The sequence below is a fragment of the Mus musculus genome, chromosome 6 (genome assembly GCF_000001635.26).
Source record: "Mus musculus strain C57BL/6J chromosome 6, GRCm38.p6 C57BL/6J".
NCBI classification, from domain to species: Eukaryota; Metazoa; Chordata; class Mammalia; order Rodentia; family Muridae; genus Mus; species Mus musculus.
This window is the reverse complement of record NC_000072.6, coordinates 50,898,845-50,920,694: the sequence shown is the minus strand read 5'-3', so window position 1 is coordinate 50,920,694 and position 21,850 is coordinate 50,898,845. Positions and strand designations below refer to the sequence as shown.

The window sequence follows — 21,850 nt, the reverse complement described above, 5'->3', positions numbered from 1 at the left end:
GTGAGACTGAGAAACTGCTAGATCCTTGGACTTCCATTCACAGCTACTACCGAACCATTGTTGGGAATTGGGCTGCAGACTGTAAGTCATCAATAAATTCCTTTACTATATAGAGACTATCCATAAGTTCTGTGACTCTAGAGAATCCTGTGTAATACACCAACCAAATTAAAATTAACTAAAATTCAGGCAGCTGGACCCACCTATGAAGTGGGTTTTCTTACTGAAGTCATTTGAAATGGGAAGAGCCATTTTCAATTTGAATCTGTTGAGGTGGGAAGATACACCTCTAATCTAGATTTTTTTGAGGCTGGAAGATCCATCTTTAATCTGGGCCACATCTTCTGCTGGCAGCCTAGATAAAGGGCATGGAAGAATGAGGCATTCGCTTTTTGCCTGCTTGCCCTTATTTTTGCTGGCAAGTCCATCCCTTCACTGGCATCAGAGCTTACTTCTTTGGGATTCTTGTATATACTGAAAACCAGCTGAGACATCCATTCGAGTGTACTGAGAAATTACTAGATTCTTGGATCTTCTTTTGGTAGACAACCACCGTTGGACTAGCTCACCATAGCCTGTAAGCCACAATTAAAAACAAAAACAAAAACCTTATTAGATCTATACATCTGTATCTATGGCATATCTATCTATCTATCTATCTATCTATCTATCTATCGATATAGATGATATGTATATATATATATATATATATATATATATATATAGAGAGAGAGAGAGAGAGAGAGAGAGAGAGAGAAAGCGGGGAGGGGAGAGGGAGATATGATTCTAGAAGTTCTGTTCCTTAGGGAACGCTGACTAATACATCCCTGAAGGGGAAGGATCAAACTGGGCATTGCCTACTAGATGGTACCCAGGACCAGTGCCTCCATCACTTCTCTGTCAACATCTTGCTCTCACCTCAGGCTTATTCCCTGATTTGATCCACCAGAGGCTTCTGGCTTAGCACTGAGGATAGCATCCCTGGATTTTGATGGGCTCTTGGCCAGCAAAGCAAGCACCCCTTTGAAGATGACAAATGAGCCTCTCTGCCTACTTGATTCTATATCGGACTGGTATTTCCTGTAGCCTTGCTGAAAGTGAGCACCCAGGGAATGAAGGTCCTCACTGCATGGGGCTACTGAATTCTGCTTTATTTCACCTGGGTCTGCCTTGGAACTCACAAGACATAGGGATTTTTTTTTCCTAAAAAGGGTCTTCTTTCTTCTTTTTTAAATGATAACTTTCATGTTCTCAAGTTTCAACTATGACAATTAGTTTAAGAAAAAAATGTCTTTGTTTTTTATTATAGAATGCTTTTTTATGCACTCAGGAAAATTGCAGAACACACAATACTCATGTGTCCTATCACTATCCAAATATGTACCAGGAGATTGTGTTCTTTCTCCTGCACTCTCCTCCCACTTCTCCAGTCACCTGTGCTGACCTTGGAGATGCCCTTGAGTCAGAAAGCTTGCAGAAGTCCTAGAAGATGATCTAAAAGCTATAGAAAGGTCTAATGAAAGATGCAGGGTGAATCCTGCCATCTGCTTCCCAGGGCCCAGAGAAATCTTACAGCCAATGTACAACACCCTTGGAGTTGGTTTACTGCGTCTTATGGCCCAATGGAGTCACGGAACACTTGCTTCCACATAACGGTCATTACCATCTTGTGGAATGAACCAAGCATAGTTTTAAAACCGCAGCTAAATCAGGAGCAAGGTATACAGCCCCTACCTCTCCCCCTGGTGTGGCTGGTGTGCTGTAAAGAGCATCTGGTTGGCTTCCTCTAAGGAGGGCACCAGGGCAGGGGCTGGCCTGTGAAATTGCACGGATGCGATTCATGCTTGAGATAGCAGAGAATTGTATTATTGGATCTCCCTTTGCTGTGTGGTTAGAAACACTTTGGTGTCTTGTTTCCTGGCGATTATCATCAACATTACCATTCGTGACATTTACTAAACATTTGCTGCTTCCAGGCACGGTGCTGAACCTTTCACGTGAATTATCCCACTTAATCTCACATGGCCCCCTGCAGCCTGATAGTTCACACGCTTACCGATGAGGAAACTGAGGATCAGGTTGGCTCAGGGATGTGCTTGGGGCAGTCAGCTTCAAAGGGGTTAGGCTGGGATTCAAATGCATGTGGTCTCATTAATCACCCCATCCTGTTCTTGTTCAATAGCTCAGCTCCAAGGCTTGCAAACATCCAGAGATCAAGTGTGCACAGCCCCAGACCTTATGCACTTCCCCTGAAACATATTTATAGCCCTATTCCATCTAATTATCAAACTGGCTTTCCTCTCTTTTGTTCTCTTTCCTTTTATTTGAGTTTAGGACATTTCTACTGGATGTCAAATGTTAAATTCAATGTCGTATTGAAATACAGTGTTAAAACATGGGGTCCCACTCCCAGGGAGATAACAGGACAATCCAAGATTGCTGTGAGTAAATCATTAGTTGAAGCATGGTTCTTGTTCCTCTGAGAACCCTAAGGAGTAACATTCAACTTATTGGGAATTGGGAAGAACCCTTCTAGAGGAAGTTGTTAAAGGGCTGAGTTTTGAAAAATAGGTGCTAACTCACTTGAAAGGTGTGGAGGCAAACAATGGCTGAGGAGCTGGAGACACGAGTCCTGGAGTGAGACGGGCTGGGAGAAATGGGCAAAGGGCCCATGCAAGAGGAGATTGGGGGACTGGCAGGGTCCAGAAGGTCCTAGATGAGAGATTCTAGACCAGTGAAGCAGATGGTTAGGTCTGGGTTCCAGAAGATTTTCAGGTGGGGAAGCTGCCTGAAGGGGAGAAGTTAGAAAACAGAGATTCGATTCAGAAGCAGGCAGGATGAGGGACTTGAAGTGTGGAGTGGGTAGGAAAACATAGGCAGAGAAGGTCTAAGAGTCTTAGATGAGCTGTGGTCTATAAGTAAGGAGGAAAGCTGGCCACCGGGAATGTGATGGTAGTGACCGTGTACTGGGTGGCGGGGGTGGTGGTGGTGGGGCAGAGTGATCTCAGGAGTTTGATCTTGAAGGACAGAGTAGAGGGCACAGAGGAGATGGCCAGGAGCCTGTGGGTAGACTTGGTGATTCAGGTGACAGCATCATTAAAACAATTTGGACTTTTATCTCAAGACCTGATCCCAAAGAGTATATGTTCTCCAATTTTATCCAGATCTCAAATTTTACAAAAATCACTTAAATGTCATGATTTCTTTGTATGGTGGAAACAGCAGATCTTTTCTTTTCTTAAAAAAAGATTTTGGTTTTTATTTATTATATGTAAGAACATTGTAGCTGTCTTCAGACACTCCAGTAGGGGGCATCAGATCTCATTACGGATGGTTGTGAGCCACCATGTGGTTGCTGGGATTTGAACTCAGGACTGTCAGTGCTCTTAACTACTGAGCCATCTCTCCAGCCCAGAAACATCATATTTTATATCATATATTCAGGAAAACCAAGAAAATTACAAATTATCAACCATGCTATTCACTTGAGGCGTATATATTTGGTGGTTATTTTCTTTTTTACTTTAAAGTTGTTATTACAAAGTTGAAAATATATATATATATATATATAATGAAATTAACCAGACTCAGAGACAATCCAGTGAGCTTCTCTACAGTAGGAGTAGGTTTTCAGGACAGAAGCTGTGGAGATTCACACTGGTCTTATACTTTCACCACCCAATGGGACTCCGCAAACACTTAGCCTGCTTTCTTCTTCCCTTCCATGCTCACTCATCTTCTTTCCCTTTCTTTTGTGTGTAGTTACTTAACTACCCACTCACCTGTTCATTTGTTCTCTTGACATCTATTTGACATCAAATCTATGTCTGGTACTGTCGGTCCATAAACAAGCCAACAAAACCACTCCCCAAGGAGCTCGAATTCGAACTGGAGGGATTTGGGCAATATCAACAAACATGCTGAGTGGAAAAAAAATTCTATTGGGATGTTGCTCACTTCAAGCAAAAAAAACAAAAACAAAAACAAAAACAAACAAAAAAAACGTATGTAAAATTTTAGTTCACACTACAGAGAAAAAAATTAAAAAATTAAAGTGGTTATAGTGCACTAGGTGAAGGTTTGAATGTTGCACAGAATGATCTAGAAGTAGCCCTCTAAGATCTGAGGCATTCGGTACTGGCCTGAAAGGAAAGGAATTGAGCCATGCTGCTTATCCAAGTAAAACGGGTTGAAGCAGAGGGATGCGCATGTGTCCATGCCTGGTTGAGGGATGCTTCACGTATTTATGGCTGGAAAATAAAGCCAAAGCAAGAATACTACAGAGCTACTGGGTAACTGACTGAGTGGAGAATTTTCTGGAAAAGGAGCATGAAGGGCCTTCTCGAGGACTGTTTTTATGTTCGGCACAGAGATTACAGTGGTCCTGGTAGGGTTGTGTTAGAGGGGCTGGGAAGCAATTGGATCCCTGCCTGTTCTGAAAGCAGGGCTTGAGGCCAGTGCAGTGTCTCTGTGGGTTAAGATGCTTGCTAGAAAGTCTGACAACTTGAGGTGATTCTGGGGAACCTATGAGATGGAAGGAGAGAGCCAACTCTTGCAAGTTGCCCACTGACCTCCACAGGCCTGCCGTGCCATGTGGGTGCGTCGTGGATGTGTGTGTGTGTGTGTGGAAGGGGCAGGGACTGGAGGAATGTGAGATGCAGTGATCATCATCCACTCTTCTGTCTTGAGCGAAGAGATTGGAGCTTTAGTTCACTGGCATGTGTTGTGTTAGCTACTCAGACATCAATAGTTCACGTAGTTGATACATAACTTTGTATCTTGCCTAGTCCTACCACTTCCAACTTGTTTTCTCAAAAAGAAAATTAAAGGAAGATGAAAATAAGATATACTTCTTTTTCTGCTTCCCCCCAGCTCTACCCTTTTTATGTCAGAAAAAAAAAGTGAGTGAGTTAAGCTGTGTATTTTGAATTTTGCTTGTGACAGAACTTGGCCAGAGGCTGCACTCTATTTGAACTCTATGGCCAGTAGCCAAGAGAAATAAAATCGAATTAATGTTAATTTTCCTAACCCCTTTCTGTGCCTTTTCAGCAAAATAAAACTACCCATGAGTGAACTGGCCAAAAAAAAAAAAAAAAAAAAAAAAAAAAATTTAAAACAGACCCTATACTACTAAATCCAGCCATTGATCTTGCAAAAATATTTTTCTCCACAGTTCTGTTTAGTTATAAATAATAAGGTATTTTACCTTTCTCCTCCTCAGTCAATCTTTATTTGTCTTTATTTCTTTGGAAGACTTGTACACAACATGTGGGTTCGCTCGCACTGGGCTGTGCTGAGTACCCAGGCTTGGCTGGACATTCAGCTGCTAACTTTCTGGGTGTGGAAAGAGCTGTCAGGAGAGACAACCAGCAGAGTTACTCAACTACATCTCAATCGGTTAGCCCTTTCAGTCCGAGAGATCATTAGGAAAGCTCTGGTGTTCAGCATTTCTAGGGGGGAGTATTTCTCGTTTATGAACTTGGCATCAATGGATGTTCTTGTTGCTCTGTTGGTGAGAGCCATCAGCTGCTACCGCTCCTGGGCTGCTCTCTTACCAGTTTATAAAACAGTTGAACTGTGGATAAGAAGAGCAGTAGTCTCTTAGAGGCACAGCCTTTCTCCACAACAAGATGCTCTAAGGCAAAGCCTTATGCTAGGATAGCTCCATGGTGGTTTAGAAGACTCTTACCTGTACCAACCCACTTCCCCAAGCTTAGATCAAAGAACTAAGCAAGCAAAGCAAAGGGAATGCAATCGTCTAAGCAACCCTGATGCCACCACCAGCATCCTATTTTAAGAACCAGGACACCTAGGTCAAGAGAGTGAAGAGGCTGCTCAGAATCATCCAGCAAGAGAGCATCAGAGCTCAGCTTTGCATAGGACATGGCTACAAAGGGCCTTGAGATTGCCATGATGACACAAACACATCTTTTTATACTTGCGCTTGAATCTCTTCTAAATTGAGGTTATGAATTGGGGCAGTGCCCTGTCTGGTCTCACCCAAAGAAGTTGCCTCCTCATAGACTTTCTCTTATGCCCGTTCTCACTGGGGAGATATGAAGTGGATATTTCTGGTCTCTTTGGAGACTCAGTTGTGTCACGTGCTGTTTTTTCTGGAAGCTGTCTTATGAGGCGATGTTTTGCTAAAACAGACACATGGTATTTTTCTGGAAACTGTTTTGTGAAAGGGCATGTGGTGTTTTGCTGCAGTAGACGCTTGAGAGGGCGTGCGATGTTTAGAAAGAATATAAACAGAACTCCACAGACAGTAGGAGGACACTCTTGCATTGGTTCACCTTGCCACGTTCCCCTGGTCTTTGCTGATGATGCTCTTGCATTGGCACACCTTGTGGCATTAAGCTGGTCTTCATTTATGTTCACTTGTGAGTTCATAGTGAGTAACTCACGGAAGAACTCCTTGTGGTATGCCAGCTGCCTCTCAGACTTGTGCCAATTTTGGGGAGCCTCAAGGTTATTATGGATTGAGCCTTTGCGGCTGATGTGTGTTTGGTGACACTATTGGACTCCACTGCTGGTATCCTGACAATGAAAATTAGAATTTCCCCAAGAACTACTTCCAAACAGGTCCACACACCCTTTGTCCTATTAACCATCTTCCTCCCCTACCTTTGTTTGGTGGGCTATAAGGGAGATTGAAACATTTAAGAATCTTTATTAAAGTAGGTTTTGAAAAAAGCAGTGCCTACAAAGATGAGGGTGGGTGGAGAAGAACCATAAGACATGCAGTGGAGCATCACAGAAATGTGAGCAGGGCAGTGAGCAAGAGCTGTGAAGCAGAGAGCCTTCCTTCTATCTATCTTGACCCCTTGAGAGCTATTCCTACTGAGAACCCAGTTGGAAGTCCTCTGCAGAACCTATTTGATAGGGTGTCCTTGCTGTGTGTTTCCATCTCTGCCCACGAGGTGTGGTAACCAGCTGCCAACCATTGTAAGTGTTCTCTGAGGACACATGGGAATATGATGTTCTATATATCTCACTAGGGATGTTGGTCCATCTCACTCATTCCTTCTTGACTTACAGTTTTTCCTCAAGCCCCTGAAATGGTTACAAAGAACTTTTGAAGGGACCTAGTGTCAGGTCCATCCTCATCTTGGGAGAATTGTTTTATTTTATTTCATTAAAAATATTTTTGTTTCTGTAGACCAATATTTGAGAAGCTATGAACATACATTCACAGACTCTAAGCTTTCCCAGTGTGTAGAAAGCATTAGGTTGTCACCACCTGACAATTCCAATCACAATTCAAAGCTTGAACTGACAGCTAGAGTCTGTTGGGTCAAGTTTAAACATATCATGTCACAGTCCAGAAATAAGCTTTTTTGAGTTGTGCGTCTTGACTGTTTATCTTGCCGCTCAGCTAGATGGTTCATTTCTATTTCCTCCTCACAGTCCTCGGTCCTCATCTCAGCTCAATGCTTTATTTCATTATGAAAATCGGGCAGTCCAGAGGGAACTTTCACAGGCTACAGTGGCTGTATTCTCCTACCAGACGCACCTATTCCTGGGTGCCACACGTCCCAGGTTGCCATAAATGAGCTGTCTGGGATAAATGCTTCAATGACATGTGGAGTACTGGCCATTCTTTCTCACTCAAAACAGGCTTCAGTGCCTGCTATCTTTTCTTAAGTACAAACTATCCCCTGCCCAGCCTTGTCCCATTCACACACAAATCTACTGTAATCCCCCACACAAGGTTAGGCAGACCCTTTTCTTCAGCTCACATCATTCCCTTCTCACGGCCAGTTTTACCATCTCTGGTTATGTCAAACCCCCTGAAACTGATAACCTGACTTCTCCCTTTCATCTCGCTCCACTCTCCTATGAATGCCCTCTAACCTGGGTTCTACCTACACCACTCTGTGGGAATAGCTCCAGTCAAGGTACCAATGAACAGCATGGGTTTCAGCAAAGACTTGCCTACCCAGCGTTGCTTAACAAAGGTTCCCCAGAGGCTCTTCTGAACAATCAAGCAGGCTTCCCAAGAGAAGGGGAAAAAATCCCCCAACTGCTTCCCAGATTTGAATCCATTGCATGTGGAGCCCTACATGGCATGACAACTTTTTGACAAGAGTGAGCCACACAAAGAAAAACATAAGCAGATCTCTAGGTCTGTATATTCAAGGGGGGCATGGGCAATTATTGTTCAGTGAATCTGGACTATTGCCTTGTATATGTTAAGGGTGTGCTCTATCACTAAGCTACATCCATATCTGTTGTTGGTTCTTGTTCTGCGATGTGATCAAACTGCTGCCCTTTTAGGCTACACAGCACACCATCCCTGGCCATGGGCTCTCGGGGGAGGTGACTGTGGACAATACAGCTTTGTGAACTCGTGAGCCTTGGAAAACAGCAGTAGAGAGAATGATTTTGAAAGACTCAGGGTGTATTGCGGTGAGGTATGCACACCCTCCTGCCAACCAGGAGGAAAGGGGTTTCCATTCTTATTTTATGAACTTGGGCTATTTCTCCTTTGTCTTCTCATGGGGTAGTCATCATTCCATTTCCTTCTAGAATGAAAAGGTGATTTATTTCCTTAGAAGAGGTCTGAATAAGGGCAAGAGGCAATGTAAGTGCAGCTAAGCTCAAGGTAAATCAGTCATTCAGAGGAAACTATTTTATACTAATTCTTTTTTAAAAAATAATTTATACTTATCAATGAACTTACTTCCACCTTTTAATTTTTTAATGAGGTTATAAATTTTAGAAATTCAATGAGGTTTTTAAAACTTAGTCACAAGATTTTGATAGTATGAAACAATATTTATTTCAGATACTAATATATATAAATATATATTAGATTATATAATAAATAGATGAGTTATGATATAATATATAATACATAATATATAACTAATAATACATAATATAATATATACTACATAATATATATGAACTATATATAGTATTATATATAATACTATTAATATTTTATAAAATATATGTGTAGTATATATGGTATTATACTTATACATTATGTATATTATACTATTACATATGTACTATATATATTATATATTATGTGTTATATTTTTAAATAATATACTCAGAATTGTTATTGATCTCTTTGGGTTGCTGTATGTATCAAAAGCTTATGTTGCACTTTTGTCATACATTCAGACTACTATATTAGCAATTGAGATGTCACTATCTAGTGTCATTTGTAATTAGACCTGCATTTGAACTTCCAGTCTACTGATGAGTGAACTGAAGTTTGTTACCATGGAGGAATGGGGCTTACTGGATTGCTCTTCATGGCTTGCTCATCCTCATCCTGCTTTCTTATATATCCTAGAACCTCCTGTCCTGGGTGGATTCATCCCCCCTATGAGGGGAGATCCACTCCAGGTCGTCTCCATGGGCCAGGGCCTGCTCTGACTAAAGGGGACAGGAGAAATCCAGAAGAGTTATGATATTCTCTCTCTCTCTCTCTCTCTCTCTCTCTCTCTCTCTCTCTCTCTCTCTCTCTCTCTCTCCCCTTCCTGACCACCATGGCATAAGTTTCTGTGATACACCTCATTTACCACGATTTATTAGGCCCTCGGAGACCATAAAACGGTAGCACAGGGCCCAGGAGGTCAGTGGTTAGTAGTGTTGAATGCCCAGAATAGAGGAGAAAGTTTCCTTGCATGGATTCTTTCTGTTTTGTTTTGTTTTGTTTTTCATTTACTGCTAAGTAGGAGGTCAGAGAAGCTCTTAGCATATCACCAGCAATGACAAAGCCCTGGTCCCTGCCTGGTCTCCTGTGTGGCATTATGTGGCCCCTTTCTCTTTCTCTGCCCTCATAATGACATAATGACTGACTGCACCATCCCCTCCCAACCCTTGGGTCAAGTTAAACCCTGGAGTCAAGCGTTTCATCTGATCTTTGTGAGAGCTTCAGGGTGTGGTCTTTATAAGTGTACGGTCAGCCAGAACCATCAGGATATAAAGAAATTTGAGGAGATTTCAATATTTACTTTATTATTTTCACCATAGTATTAGAAGACAAAAAAAAGAAAATGTAGATTAGAAACACCCTATCCTTAGAACTAAGACTCTGGGGCATCCTTTCTGGGAGTAAATAGCCAGTAGGAATCTTTAATTTCTCCTAAGGGAAAGTAAGACATGTTGTAACTCTGCCAAGATGCACAAAATGCCTATGGTGAAAAGACCCTTGGTTCCGCAGACAAGACCAAATGTTCCTACACAAACATCAAATAAATGTTCCAGTGCTTGAGGAAAGGATGAGAGAACACGGGCAGGAGACACAGGATCAGGGAGCAAGTTCTGTCTTCTTCACTGTGAGCCTGGTCATCTTCTTCCCGGGTTAGTTCTCCCACTGTCTTCTCACGCCATGGCTGACAGACTTCATCAGTATCCCTAACTCTTCATCCATTTTGTATCTATGTCCTCGTCTCTGGCACTCTGTGACATCAGAAGTGAATTCTGCTTCGCCATCTCCTGACCTGACCACATGGTTCGCTTGGTCAGCAGGATGTTGGATGAGTGCTAGCTGTGGATTCAAGCCCAGGTTTTGGCTTCTCTTTCTCTTGATGTGCTACCTCAGGGGCTGGCTTGAAGCAAGATGAGGGGCCAAGTAGGAGAGAGCTTCCCATGGCAGCGCTCTAGGCCAGGGATCCTGCCAGCCAGCACACTAGTTGATCATAGAAGCTTGAGAAAAATTCCACCGAGATCCATGAAGACCCCCTGCAGAACAGCTAACACAAGGACAAACTTGGGCAACACCATCAATCTGCACTGATTAATCCCCAAAGTTTAGAAAGCACATCACAGAGAAGCTAACTATTGTGTGTGACCAAGTCCTTTGTCTGTCCTCCTGCCCTTCCCGCTCCACAAAAGGTTAAGGCAGCTTGATTCTGGTGAGTAAATTAGGAAGGGGCTTGCGTTGCTGAGATGGGGCCTCTCGCCTCTTTCATCTGAGGATGTGTGATCTCTATTTATGGAATATTAACTCGCCCAAAGTGACTCCATTTGATCTACGAGAAGCGTTTTCCATCGTAACAAACCGTTCCTCTTACCCAGAGCGCGATTCCTCTGTGCTCCCAGGGCTGAAGGTCATTGCTAATTGGCACGGCTGCTCAAATCTTTTCTGGGCATCACTTCACAGACAAATCTTTGCAAAGTGGGAGACCTGAGGGAAACAGCAAGATTCTGATCACCATTTGAAAATAACTTCATTGGCTTGCCCCAGGCCTTGTTTGTCAGGGATAAAATAAAGGATAGGAGCTCAGAAACCGAGGTGGCTATGCCATAAAGCCAGCTTGCCCTTAATAGGTGCTCTGAGCCTGCCTGGTTTCTTGTCCAGACATTGGCAAATCTGTTAATGAGAACTGTGCCACTCCCTCCTCACATCAGGGCTATTGGGGAGAAGGATTACCTGTTTCTTTTCCCATCCTCTAATTGAACTGCTGACCGACACTTAGGTACCTGAGTGGCTTAAGTGGGGATGCTGAGAGCTCTGGCATCAGAGGGTTATAGAGGGCAGCGGGAGGTGTCATTCACTTTGTCTGCAGTTTCATTTGGATAGATGTGGACATCTGCCAGGAACAACTAGGCTGGAAGACGTCTGTCTGTACAGAGATGATTGATTGGCAGCGACCTCCAACTGTGCTTACACAGCTGAATTCTGCTGGCTGCAGCGGGCAGAGACAGAGTATACTTGATACCATAGAGGCATGGCTTTTTTTCCAAGCCTTTCTTCAGCAGCTGGGGAAACCCAGACAGGAAGTCTTCAGAAAGAGGCCTTCTGCTTTACTCTTCCACAGCAAGAGGTAGGGGCTACCTCCAAATTTGATGTGAAAAACACTCAGACATGGTTGGTTGCGATGAGTCACAGCACAGGTCTGTGGATGACTGAAGGAGTTATGAGCCATCCTTTCAGCCGACAGGTTAGTGACTGAAGTCTGTGCTTTCAAAACTCACTATTTTGTTTTGTTATTGCCTGCAAGGTCCACCATTGCTGCTGTCTGCTAGTTACTAGACTGTGCAGTCTGCAAAGGGGACTGCATTAGTGTGGAAGGAGACGACAGTAGAGCTCGGGAAGGAGGTAGGTTCCTTTGCACACCAGGCTTCCTCCCTGCTTTCTAGGGTGTTCTGCTGACCTCACCAGGCTCTATGGGAACTGGACTGCAAGGGTAGATACAGTATGGCTCCCCTTTTTTATGTTAACCCACAGATATTGGTCTTCGATCTAGAATACCTTCTCCTCTTTCCTCCCTGTCTTGAGTGTAGCCATTGTCCTCCGAATCCACTTGATCTTAATGCTGCTGGTAAATGGGTTTCTGCTTCATAAAAAAAAAATGTGATGGAAACCTTTTTTTATTAAATACCTGCAAAAGTGAACCATATTATGTATATATAGTTCCTTTTTATGCCACCATTTTCCAAAATGACTATAGAAATATGGAATAATGTAAAAATGGAAAAGACTGAAGGAAAAATTCAAGTAAGAAGCAATACACAAAATATGTGTCATGAAGTCATACACATTTGATTGAGGCAGGATGAAGGACCACACATCTGGCAAGAGCATCTTTGATTTCTAGTGTAAAACCTCTTTGTGGTTTTCTCAAAGAGAATTCTAACCCTGGATTTGTTACATTTCCTATATTTGATTTTTCTTCTTTTTTTTTTTGATGTAATTTTATTGCAGTATTTTCGAATTTTTTATGTTTTTTTTATTGGGTATTTATTTCATTTACATTTCCAATGTTATCCCAAAAGTCCTCCACACGCTCCCCCCCACTCCCCCCCCCACTCCCATTTCTTGGCCCTGTCGTTCACCTGTACTGAGGCATATTTGATTTTTCAAGTCACTGCACATTGCAAGCTAAAGGAGACTATCAACGCTGAGTAGGAAGGAGAACTGAGCTCAAGTGAGCTCAAGAGTCAGTAAGATAACTTGCCAGTCAGTTTATCTTGCCCCCTGCACTTTAAGCAAGAAGAGTAAGAGTTTTTAAGTCAGGAGTAATATATATAACATATCACACTTTGCCCCTCTCTACCTCTAAGTACAATGCTTGTAAACAGCTCAGAAAGATGAGAGGGAAAAAGTGTGCTTTCCATGGGATCTCTGTTTGTTTCTTACCTGTCTAGACCAGCTACAGAGGGGCCACAAGCTGGATCCCACAGTAGCAGAAATACAAAGGAAAAAAAATTACAGAAAAAGCTTGTTCCCTCCATCCGAGCCCTGATAAAGTAGCTAAGTAGGAGCCTAGTGGACAGCACCTGCCTGCAGTAGAGTCAAGACAAAAGGAGAGGTGGCCCAGTCTCTGCTCAGTGCTCTTGAGCAGTGGCAGGCCCATGGACCTTCAATAAAAGCTACCCCAGAGCCTAAGAAGGGTGACTCCTCTCCCTCCCCACTATTCCACAGCAGAGGTGACCTTCTTTGTCCTGTGCCAGCAGCTCTAGAAAGACCACTTTTCCAAGTCTAGAACCAATAGCTAAGAATAAGCCACAACTGGTAATGCCCTTTACCTATGAATGAAAAGTAACCCAAGCCTGGGCTCTTATATTTTTCATATAGCAGTAAAGGCACATTAGGCCAAGAATAGCCTGAGCCTCCACCAATGACAGAGAGCTACTCAGACCTTAGAGATTTCTGCTTTCTACTCAGCAACAAAGGATGTTTCCTTCCTGCATAGTTAACAGATGAAGCAGGAAACTCACTATCTTCAGTGTAAAGAGCAGGCTAAGGACAAAGCCAGGATCTAGCATGAGCCCATGTGGAACCAGAAGGGCACAGGGGAACAAAACTGTGTCACCAGGCTCAGGAGCCAGAAAGGCCATGGGGAAGCACCAGGAGACCATGGCAGAACCTACACGGGCTTAAATTAGGAGAGCACCTGATACAAGTTAAGGTTTAATGAGACCCAGAGTCTATTAATAAAGTACCCAGACTATCCATGGAGTAACTGAAAGCCACTCATCAAATTGCAAACCAGGAAATCATGACCTGGTAGAGAAAAGAAAGTAAACTGGTCCCAATATACGTATGAACGTAACTTATTGAAAGAGACTTCAGACTGGCCACCACTAAGTTGCTACAACACATAACAACAAACTTACTTGAAATAATGAAAGATAACAGAAAAGAATAGTCAAGAAATAAAAGCTACAGAAAGATCAGAATACAAAATATAGAGTTGAAAATAAAGTAACCAAACCCAGACAACCTGACAAAAATGTCGCGCCCACCTTGTCCAGCAAGGAAAACCGCAACATGGTCGGATTCTTCTCAACAGCTTTATTGCAGGAACACCTTGATGCTACGGGAACTCCGGGAACCCAGGGAGGACTGCTTATATACACCCCAGCCCTGGGGAGGGCTATGTGTCCTCCTGGGATTGGTCAGTCTGCCGGTACCTTAATTTGCATGCACCCTCTCGGGAGGGGTAGGTGCCAGATTCGGGCTGGCGCCTGCGCAGTGGTGTTGTTTACGGCCACGGTGTACTGGAAACCGGCGCCATCTCTTAGGTGCCAGCGGCTGCCTACACAAAAACACAACAACACAACATAAAACAACATCCCAAGCCAAAAAGATCTCTTGGTGGATACAACAAATAAATGCCATCAGTGGACTGAAGGACAGAGTACTAGAGTTTATATAATGTCAACAACAAAATGAAATAGTTATAAAAGAACAGGACTTGGGGACTTGTGAGACAATCATAAATACAGAAACCAAGTATTTGTATTGACAGGGCTCCCCAGCAGATAAAAAGGATTGTGGCGCTTAAATTATTCAAGAAAAAATTATATAAGGAAAGCAAAGAGAGTGATACATTGCTTGTAGGGGAAGAATGATTTGAATGGCAGATTTAAAACAAACTTTATTACTATTGAGCATGAGCATGGGCACACACGTGCTTTATCGGCTGAGCTGCCTTGCCTCCACAGCCTTTCCTTATCTGAGGGATGAAGTACAGAGAGGGTGACACTGGTGCTGAAAGCGCTGAGAGGAAGGTGTCCCTTTGAGGTGGAGGAAGAAGTAGAGACACCCCAGATGAAGGAAAGCCAAGAGCATTTGTCCCTACACACCCACCCTTGGCTACAGGAGACTCTCCAGACAGAAGGACGGTGATAACAATGGCTCAGGATATTAGCAAGCAAAGAAATCCAGAGTAGGCAAATTAGCAGTAAGGACACAAGACCTGACTTTCCTCACAAATGTCTTCAACCTTACTTGATGAAGCATACAAAAGTCAGAACAGCAGTGTGCTGATGCATGCAGGGGACTATTGAGATGATTGCAGTTGAAAAATGGACACAGCAAGGCCTGGGAGGTGGCTCAGTTAGTGAAACACTTGCAGAGCTGTGTGAGGACTGAGTCTGGTCTGTTAGTAAATGAAAATGTTGCTTTTATTTAAATGTCCTCAGATGATGAGATGAGATGAGATGAGATGAGATGAGATGAGATGAGAGCTGTACCCAAGCTATGTAAATACATAGCTTAGACTGAGCCTGGAGCATTTTCTTCTCTGTTGTAACTATCTCTAGACCTAGGCCCATACAATCTAATCTTCTAAGCTGACTGATTCAATCTGGCTTCTCTCTGAATTGCTCTGCTTGGTCTCACTCTAACTTTGACAATCTGTTCTAATCTTCTGGCTCTTTCTCATTCTCTGGCTCATTCTGTCTTCACCTATGTCTAGCTTGTTCTCTCTGCCACCTCTCTCTGTAAAAGTCCTGGTAAAACTGCCCTGCCAATCTCTCTCTCTCTCTCTCTCTCTCTCTCTCTCTCTCTCTCCCTCTCTCTCTCTCCCTCTCTCTCCCCCTCTCTCCCTCTCTCCTCCTCCTCCTCCTCCTCCTCCTCCTCCTCTTCTTCTTCTTCTTCTTCTTCTTCTTCTTCTTCTTCTTCTTCTTCCTCTCTCTGTCTCTCTCTCTTCTCCTTCTTCTCTCTCTTCTTCTTCCTCTCTGTCTCTCTCCTCTTAAGTAGCCTTTCTTTCCTGTGATTTCACATTTGAGTTGAATGCATCCTATCTCTGCCTCATTCTGTCAAATCTCTGATTCATCACCTTGTCTGCCCCTCAATTAGACATTATTTTCAAGCATGGCAGGTTCCTTCTACAAACTAAGCTTTTCATTGTTGGGGATTAAAGGTGTGTACTAAGGGTGTGTTTGTATTCCAGCCAGATCATACTGTAATTCAGTGTATGAATTCATTCTGGCTGGATTAGATAGACCTAGGACTTTCGATGGGCTCTCCTGCCAGAGCAGACATGTTTACTGGATTAAAATTCCTCTACACCTGTTTCTCACAGAAATAATCAGGCATGGTGGTGCATGTTTGTAATGCCTTTTCTGGAGAAGCAGGGGCAAGATTCTAGGGCTTGATGTTGAGCTCTAAGCCAGTGAAAGACCCTATCTCAAAACAACAAAGCAAAACCATAAGAGTATGCAAAATAGAGATGGAGAGAGGGGGAAAATGATGACAGCTCCTGAGAAGTGACATCTGAGATTGATCTCTGACCTCCACACACAACAGGACTCATGTGCACATGCGCACACACACATTAGAGCTGGTGAACAGAGGACTAATGTGAACTGGAACTTTCAAGAAGTAATGAAAAAAAATACTGAGTGAAATGCAGGAGGAACCAATACTTATTCTACACTGAGGTTATATATAATCATTACAACCCTGAAATCAATCCAGGGACACTCTCATTTCATGCAAAGGAAAGCCAGGTAAAGCAGCATGCTGTGGTTCCCCATGCAGCAATGCCTGGGTGCTGACATCGGGACATCACTGGTGCTTTTGCTCCGTATCAGCCTTGGATTCAGTTCCACTATTTTCTAACCTTTCTTTTCTGGACACATTTCCTTTGTGATGTCACCCTCTGTTCTCCAGGCCACACTCAGGCCTCACTAGGACCCTTGCCAAGCACAGAGTCCTGTTTTCTCGATTTAGTTGTATCTGTACATAAACATTCCCTGGGGATAAAATGTAGCATACCTGGAGATGAACAAGAGGTCTGCCTTCCTTCCAGACCCCAAAGGACTAGTGAGAGAACAGGAATAGGCAGGGCAAAGAGAATAAGGAATTAAGGATGTCGTTGGCCATAATGGGAAACTGGAAATCACTCTTTTTTGTTTATTACTTCTGTTTCTTATTTCATCTGGAAAGCTGTAGGTTTGGAATTCAATGAACATATATTGACAATGTCATAAACCACTGCTCTTGGCATCCCCAGAACTTCCCACCCTCTAAAAGAGAATCCAGATATCACTATTGACCTTTTGTCTCCTCCATCCAGCTCCTGGAAATTACTTTTCTATGAGTGCCCGACTCGCCAGCAAAGCAGACACCACAACAGGATCCTTTTGCATACGTTTATTGGAAGAGCTTGATTGCAGAGGCAAAAAGACCCCAAGCCCAGAACTGGTGCTGCTTATATAGGCCTAAGAGAGGCGTGTCTCACACCCGGATTGGTTATGCATTTACCACCTCATTTACATGTCTACATCCGATTGGTTATGCTCTCAGAACCTCACAGAACCTCATTAACATGCCCAGGCCAGGCAGTGACTCGGCAAAAAACTTTACTGCATATGTACACATTGGTTGTTTACCCAAACTTATGCGTGGTGGCCAGCGGTAGCCAGCGCCACCTTGTAATGGTATATGTGGCTTCCCACACTTTTTTACTTTATCATCTTTCTATGAATTTAACTGTTCATTGTTCCTCAGATAAGTAGCATCATACAGTATTTATCCATTTGGTCTGGCATCTGTCACTTAGCATGATTTCAAGATTAGCATGTTTGGAAGCATGAATGTAAAATAAAAATCCTTCCTTTTTAAGGCCGAATAATCTTCCATTGTTCAGAATAGTATTTAGCCATGCATTCACTGGTAGGTATTTGAGTCGTTTCTGCCCTTTCGCCATTGTAACCACTATGCTCTAAGCATGTGTGTACACATTTGTGTTTACGTCCCAGTTCTCAGTTCTTTTCACTGAAGACCCAGGGATTGACTGCCTGCGGGTAGGAGAAGGCTGGCAGGAGTAACGTGTGTTTTCTTTGTAGGAAACAGAAGACCTGGACCCCAATTCTGCAGTTAGCAGTCAGGGTGACTTTGAACTTGTCACTGTATCCTTCCAAGCCTTGCTTTACACACTCTAAAGTTCTTGAAGCTCTGACATTCATGAAATGTTATATCAAAAGTGCAGACAAGTTGTATTATCACCTGATACTGGTGGGAATTTGAGAAAAGCTGAGGTTGTGGTTCTCGCTTTCTGGGCATACTGCCGAGGGGTGGGCCAGAGATGCCGTGTGCTCAATGATGTCTTCACCTTGATTCTCCATTAATGGGTGGAATGTGGTATTGTCTTTGGTCAGGAAATTGTAAGCCCATTGCCAGTCTGTGCTCAGGTATCATCAGCTTTTAGCAGAGAGATTGGTAGTGCTCAGCGGTCTTGGTCCCATTGTTTCTTAGATACTCGATTGTGCAGTATCTTCAGCTGGAGGGAGGTGGGCTGGCCATCGTTGTCGCCACACCACCCAGAGAAGTGTCCTGGCTGTTCCATAAGCAACCCTCCTCCTGCTGCTCTGAGCTTTCCTACAGAGCCAAAGCCAAGGAAAAAGGGCACAGTAGGAACTATGGATCCAAAGGATCTTGCGATGCCTCTAGTGTTAAGTTGCAGAAGTGGCATTATGCATTGTGTAGGGCACTCCATGCCCTGCCCTTGCTGCCAGGCATTTTTCTCATAGTGTTTATTAAATGGCAGAGCCCTAGGAATCATCTGAATGCTCCTGACCACTCTGCCCTGAGGAGGTTTCTTCCCTCCCACCATCTCTATATAATCCTTATTCACTCTTCCTCCTGTAGGATAAGGAAGGGGAAACAGAGCATCTCTCATCCATTTGTCACATGGCTGCCTTATGTACTGGGATCTGTCCCACACTCTCTCAGCCATGCCTAACTACTGGGTCCTAAGGAAGTCCGATTCTAAGTTAATAAAATTAATTCATAGCAACCAGATGAATCTGCACTATCTGTAGGCCAATGTGTTAAGGTATTCCAGAAGAACTCTACAAAGCGGTGATAAAGCGTCTACTCATTATGGGTTAATGGACTGATAGTACAAGACATTTATTTATTTTCATATGGATGCAGTGCCTGCCTGTTATCATGATTTATTCCCAAAATTTAGTCTTATGTGCTTAAATTGAGAAGTTACAATGCGCGGGCTTTATCTTTATAGCTGTCACTGGTGCTGTATCTATATCCATGCCGCTTCACCAACACTTTAACAACTGAGTGGCAATATAAATTGAATGACTTTAAAGGCTATATATGTTTCCCTCTAGTGTACAAGTGTACACTCATTTCCATTATAACCTCATTTCTACAAAAGATCAGCTGCAGCAGAATTGAATCCAAATGGATTCGACCATTGCCTCCCCTTTCAACTTGAAACACACTGTGCATTATTTTAGTTTCCTCTATGATCACTATGAAATAACTGGATGATCAAACGGTAATGAAAAGAAGTGTGTACACAAGGAATTGATATCTTCAGCGAATGTCTTGCTCACATTTATTGATCTACAGCTTCTATGTTAAGTAGTTTTATAGTTTGTTTTCAAGAGCTAGCCCTCATATCCGAGGAGATAATCATTGCCACTGAAAGCTCCACATTCTGGGGAGTTGGATTTTAAAGAGCAGTGTGATCCACTGAAGCCACAATCTTTAAAGACTCAATGTCTTCATCTCACAAGGAACATAGCACGTTGCACATTGTACACACGCACACATGAAATAGTGCACGTGGGGCCCTAGAGTGCCTACCCAAAATTGCAAATGACAATAAGATTTAAAGGGTTGGGGAAAAGATTCCAAAATAAGATAAGTTTTTTTGCATTTTCCTCCTATTTCACTCTTTCTTTTTCTTTTATTTTCTCTTCTTTTCTTCTTCTCTTCTCTTCTCTTCTCTTCTCTTCTCTTCTCTTCTCTTCTCTTCTCTTCTCTTCTTCCTCTCCTCTCCTCTCCTTTCCTTTTCTTTCCTTTCCTTTTCTAAAGTGAAGATCCAGTGTATGTTACATGGAAGAAACAGAGAGCTTGCTTTGTTTCTAACACTTGTCTCAATTAACAGGAGAGGTTGGAACATGCAAAGATGACATTGTGGGAGTGGAGGATAGAAGAGTGGATCTACAGTTGGGGAGGACAGGGAAGGAAAACAGAAATACTCAATGTCAGGTACAAGACTACAGCTAGACTGGAAGGGAAAGCTGTGGGGTCTACAGGGTGTGACCCTACTAACCAGAAGGGTTTGCTTTGTTTTGTTTTCCTTTTGCCACTGAAACAAACATTGGGGAGAAAAATTTACAGAGAAGAAATTTATCTCCGCTCCTAGTTTAGGAGGCGTCACTCCATGATCATCTTCCTCCGTTCCTGTGGGCCTGGAGTTCACATCAGGAAGAGCAAAGTCACTCACTCGCCCTGTGGAGACAGAGGGTAAGAGAAGGGCTTCTCTTTCTAAGCTATGTTCCAAAAACCCACTTCCACCAATCAGGCCTACAGTTCTAGAACTCTACTCAGCTCTACTCCCTCACTATTATGTGTTCCCTTCAACCTTTGCGGCTGGTGCAATTCTGGTCTTTTTGACGTTATTTATATTAGACTTGCTTCCCAGCCTGATAAAAGGACAGGGTAAGACTGGGAAATAAAATAAAAAGGGATTCTGAGGGAAATGACCTCCCCACCTCTGAATTACCTCAGCCTATCTGATTCTGAGGGGAAACATCTCCTCACCCTTGACTTTGCCTCCTACCATTTGCAGACACAAAGTGGGGCCTACTGAGAGGCTTTGACAACACAAATGGCACCACTGAAAATTTCAGAAGACCTTAACAAACCACGTGACTTTTATTTGTATTTCTGTATCTAGAAAATGCAATCAGTGCTGTCTACCCTAGACCCTAGAATCCAAAGGTGACTGTATAGGAAGTACTGTGTGTCTTTTCATGGGAAATACAAACAATGTCTAATCATCCCACACAGGACACCAGTTTCACCAGGCCTAGCTTTGTGAACCAGTGAAATTATTGGAGTTATAGGAACATGGGGAAGGGCTACTTACAGGAGCATGAATAAGGGTGCTTACAGAAACATGGGTGGGGTCTACTTATGGGGCATGGATATAAAATACATACAGGGCATGGGTGACTCCTGGGCAACTACATCACTGAGAATCCCAACTCAACATGGGTAATGTGTTCCTAGAGCTTCCTGGGAAGCTTTCAGGCAGTTCCACAGTAAGACACTGCTCATACAGACATAGATGTCACAGTTAGAAACAGAACCCACAGACTAAGTATATGTTAAAAGGAGGTTTGTTCAACTGTTTTACCTGGCACAGTTTGGATCTTCCAAAAATGACTGACTTTGCCCTGGAGAGAACCTGGCAGTTTCTTAGTCCTGGAGGCTGGACATGTCATCAGTACTATGGTGAACACCTGGAAGATTACTGGAGAAGAGCTGTCTTCGGTGCATGTTGGAATGTCCCAAAGAAGCTGAGTTCTTATATCAAGAGAAGAATGAGATGGCAGCTGTGGTGGCGATAAGATAGACGAGGTTCCCCTTTGGGTAGATGGACTGGCTGTCCTGATGAGCTGTGGGGGCACTGAGGCAAAACAATCATGTTTTCCCCTGGGACTTCCTTTACCTGAGCAACCACCAGAGGGTGCCACTTCCACACAGGGTGGATTATCCCACTTGGAATGACCTGGTTAAGTTAACAACCAAGATTAGTCATCACTTTGGGGGAGAGGGCTCTTGAGTCCTGTAACTTAGCACCTTCCTAAACCTTGTAAGTTTCCTTAT

The 21,850-nt window shown here is 43.2% G+C and overlaps 2 long non-coding RNA genes across 2 annotated transcripts; one reads left to right on the top strand and one right to left on the bottom strand.

Annotated features, from left to right (window-relative positions):
- Positions 1–10,270: 10,270 nt before the first annotated feature.
- Gm31579 (predicted gene, 31579) lies at positions 10,271–14,289 on the bottom strand. The gene is made up of 3 exons (NR_157241.1): positions 14,218–14,289; positions 11,040–11,152; positions 10,271–10,718 (listed from the first exon to the last, which is right to left on the bottom strand). It is a non-coding gene; the product is annotated as a predicted gene, 31579 (long non-coding RNA).
- Gm31631 lies at positions 11,718–20,240 on the top strand. The gene is made up of 3 exons (XR_377657.3): positions 11,718–11,792; positions 11,970–12,067; positions 20,121–20,240. It is a non-coding gene; the product is annotated as a predicted gene, 31631 (long non-coding RNA).
- The last annotated feature ends 1,610 nt before the right edge of the window (positions 20,241–21,850 follow it).